The following is a 4,350-nucleotide window of genomic DNA, read 5'->3' on the forward strand; positions in this document are numbered from 1 at the left end:
TGTCTGCTACACTTCGGATGGTGAAACAAGGATACTTATTACTGAACTTGAGCGCATTTAAAAGAGGCAGCTGAGCTGCGGTGCCGCCAAAAGGCTCAGTATGGAATAACGAACGGGTCGCGCCCATTATTGGCTTCACGACGGAAAAAAAAGATGGCTGCGATGAAGCCAGTGTCCATGAAAGGTCTCCATACCGTTGCTCTGCGCTCGCAAAGAGGAGGGTGGTGTGACCGAAGTAACTGTCTCTCCATTTTCATGTATTGTTTCGGTCGAAGGCCGCCCGCATAGACTACACAAGGTCTCTTGAACTAGGTGGCCTACACTGTTAACTGGTGGACCCAGGCGGAGAGTGGAGAAATCGGTTAGTGGTGGTCCGTGTTACAGCGCTTTTAAAGAGCGCCTCCTGGCTAACCATGTCTTTGTTATTTTAATGTTGCGTTATTTCAAATCACATATACCGGGCGTCTAGTTTCAGAAAAGAAAACGGTTCAGTTAAAAAAATGTTTTTTTTTACTGAAAGGGTTTTCGTTGGATTAGTAGTTATGGCTCTCTGACTTGAAATATAATGTGTGCCCTGTACATTCGTTAATTAAACAGTTAATTAGAATTTTCTTAGGATGTCACCTCTTTCCTTTCGAGCCACCAATCATCCAATTGCTTTCTGGTAATTTCCACCGCAGGTTTATTTACACGACCATTTTTGTCACTAAACCCTACGGCCTCAGGAAGAGTGACTGCGTGCATTGTAATCGAGATGGATACCATCACATTTGAGTATGAGGTTGTCACATATAATAGGGAGTCTGAAATAAAAGTATGAACGGAAGAGATTTGAAGAAGACAAAGAGGATGGCGATAAGAATGACGTGGCTTAACCGAGGACTAAACAAGATGAAGAAGAAACATTCGGTGGGGTGAAGAGATAGATGATTGGTGGAGAAGAGAAGAAGGAGAAGACGACGACAAGGCTTACGTGGAGTAACGCCAAGACTATAAAATCGCGAGGGAGAGGGAGGCACGGGGGAAGAACAGAGAAGCGGAGGCTCCGGCGGGTCAGGGATGCTTCAGCTGGAAGACAGCGACGCCGGCTACTGCTCCGGTGAGCTCGAGTTCTACGGCTTCGCAGCGTGGAATTCCTGCCGTTCCTGAACCCGCTCCGGGGAGTCAACGGAGGATGCTGCCACCTGCTACGGCCAGGGATGTCTCCAGTGCTGTTTCCACCCATCCGGGTGGTGCCACCAACGACATCACCGGCATCACCTCCACGGGCGCTTGGACCGGGAGCTTGTACGACGCAACCAACGACGCCTTCAGTGACGCCAGCCTGAGCACGTCAAACGCCACCCTAACACAGCTTATTTGCAGTGTGCGCCCGTCCGTTGTTTTAATTTGGTCTCTAAAGATTCTGTCTCTACGATTTCGTTCTCATGAATATGTTTTATTCGCCCTTACAATACTATCCCGAGGAGTCTCAACTTTCAGCATGCGTTATGGTTTTTGCGCTCGGTTTTCAGAAATCTTGGCACTCAAGAAAAAAATGTGCTGCCACTGTCTGGAAGACGTTGAAGTAACGAGCGTTAGCAGCCGCCATCTTCGATGAATTAATGATGTGATCAAATAAATACCGCTATTGGCCGACATCTTGGATTTATAAGTGAAAACACCAATCACCAATTAGATATATCAGTGAAATAACTAATCAATCACCAATTCGATATACTAAGGACGTCACCAATCAATCACTATTTGGGCTGCTATATGGCTTTACTATGGGGGCCGCCATCTTGAATTGCTCGGACTTAGAAAATTTCACGCCGAAGGGAGGTGGTAGCAGACCCCCAGGAATCGAGAAATGTGATGCCTAAGAGCTAACGCTCTTAAAAATTGCTGCGCTTTAACTACTTCTGAACTTGGTTTGAGAACGAAAGTAGCAATGGTCTATCAAGAAACTAGACATGGCTTAACGTCTGTAACGTTGAGCGAGTTCTGCACACTGGATAGGCAGAGCGCCCACCCTGACACCCTGGCAGGTGGCTGTTCAATTAATGGCTGATCGCGATAGGTTGCTGACCAAATCAACGCTGCAGCTTAACTAACCTTTTCCAAACATTAAAAATATGCCGCGGCGCTCATAGACGACGTGACCAAATGCATGTTGCTGGCTATTGTATGGAGCAACTCACACTATTTTTGGTATTGTACTTAAGTGCATAATTAATCATGATGAACTAACCAACTTCACAAGCAAAGAAGATAGGCAAAAAGACCAATCAGAAAGTAGCATTGCGGTCCGCGAAACGTCCAATTGAACAGTAAATAACCGAACAACGAGCTGCTGAAATACCTTTTAATTCAGCGCGTCAGTTCGCTTATGCAATACGGCGCTCTTCATTCCATCCATGGGAAAAGATACGTGATGTGGAACTGGGATGGCCTACAAAGGCAGCTATCGCACAGCGCTGCTTCACCGAAAAAGGTTGTCGCCCCCTAGCCGTCGCAGCGGCCAGAGTGGCCGTCGCAACGGGCTGAAGCTCCACTGGACGCTGCGCTGTCCTGGCGAGCCTCGGGAATCCCCTGGTCGCTGCGGCCGTGGTCGCCGCATCTTCCGGACTCACCGCGCTCTTCTTTGCAGGTAGAGATTCCTTTGCAGCAAAAGATATGTGTGCATGAATGATGTGTGTGGCAGTTGGAATATAAGCCCCAGCAGCCTTCTTGCACACTGCATCGCTTGTCTCGAAATGAAGTTGACCTTTTTGATGCATTTTAAGCCGTCTAAATTAGTATACCTCTTGAAAAGGCAGAACATAGGCCACTTCAAGACGCCTCCGATTTGGTGTAACTGTATTCCATCTTAATGCTTGCCCTTTTCTTGTTGCAATAAACTGCAGCATAAGAATAGAAGTGGGAGCACTGCGGGCAACCGAGAACTCTTCAGCAGTATTTAGGTGGCCCATATAGTAGAGGTGGAACGCGTTCTAATATTCAGTGTTTTTTCTAGTGGCCACGGCCAGAAGAGGGGGATGACTAGATCCGTGAATCCACTCATCAAGGCAAGTTCTTCAAATCGATCTTACCTTTGTTGTCTTATGAACTAGGTCTTAACGTAGTTAAAAACAAGGTTATAGAAAAATACACGAGAGATGTCATTCCGGGTGCTATTTAAATTATTTATTTGAAGAGTCTTTTTGCTTTGGAGTTGTTACTGGGCGAATGACAGTGGCCATCAAATTTGGGTAACAATAATAGCCGGAAAAATAAGTTAAACTAATTTAAGTAAAACAAAGAACAAATTTCATCCTTCAGTTTTCGGGTGCAAGCTTGGCGTATGACTGGAAACAGATGGACGGAGATTATTGAACTCACCTGCTACGAGGAAGGCAAAGATAGCCAGGGTTACCAGGAATGCCTTAGAGTTCATGGCTACTTCAGAAAGAGGAGCTGCGTAAAATTGTAATATATTAGTGCAATGGTTTGCATGTCGCTGCTTCCTAAATACGTCGACACCGGACGCTTTTTGCCTTTGTGCCACTGGTAACGCTATCGCAAGAAAAAAACAAAAACCGCTCCATCACTTCAGCCAGATTCATAATTTCCACAAGCTATATTTACGCTGTTTAAACAAAATATTGGACTCTGCGTATTCAAAATGCAAGTGAATATTCTGAGTGTTTAACCCAAGAGATCAAGATGACTGCAAAACGGCCGCATACATTTTCCTTGTTGCAGAAGAAGACGATGATGTTGCAGGAACACTGTAGCACCATTCAGGAGGAAGGGTATTTTTATACCAGTTCTTAGGGTAAAAAAAAAACGAGTTTCAGACACGACCTAAATAATGCGGTAGCCAATCGCAAGCATGAGAGAGGAGCAAGGCAAGTGAATATCTTGTTTCCTACTCCGTGATTGGTAAAAGTCGCCCAGAGAAGCCACGCCTTCACGCAAGTGATGCAATGGCGCACGAAAGGCGCCAGCTGCTGCAGCAAGCAATAATGAAGAACCGCGCAGTTTTTTTTCTGTTTGCCAGCTGAAGTCCGACGCTAAAAAGAAATCGTACCATTAAAGTGAATTACCGCAGGAAAAAAAAGACAATTTTTGCGGAATGGAAATGGCGCAGTATCTTTCTCGCATCTCGCCAGACACCTGAACCGCGCCGTAAAGAAGGGAAAAAGGACGGATGAGAGAAGGAAGAGAGAGGTGCTGTAGTGGAGGGCTCTGAAATAATTTCGACCACCTGGGAATATTTAACATGCACTGACACTGGACAGCTCACGGGCGCCTTTCTGTTTCGCCTCCATCGAAACGCGGCCGACGTGGTCGGGTTGCGACCCGGGTACTGCGGCTCAGTATAGC

General features: G+C 46.2%; 1 long non-coding RNA gene across 1 annotated transcript; it reads right to left on the reverse strand.

Annotated features, from left to right (window-relative positions):
- Positions 1–2,339: 2,339 nt before the first annotated feature.
- Positions 2,340–3,745, reverse strand: LOC144118939 (uncharacterized). Its single transcript, XR_013312199.1, has 3 exons — positions 3,711–3,745; positions 3,364–3,438; positions 2,340–2,642 (listed from the first exon to the last, which is right to left on the reverse strand). It is a non-coding gene; the product is annotated as an uncharacterized LOC144118939 (long non-coding RNA).
- Positions 3,746–4,350: the final 605 nt, after the last annotated feature.

This window comes from Amblyomma americanum, chromosome 2 (genome assembly GCF_052857255.1).
Source record: "Amblyomma americanum isolate KBUSLIRL-KWMA chromosome 2, ASM5285725v1, whole genome shotgun sequence".
NCBI lineage: Eukaryota > Metazoa > Arthropoda > Arachnida > Ixodida > Ixodidae > Amblyomma > Amblyomma americanum.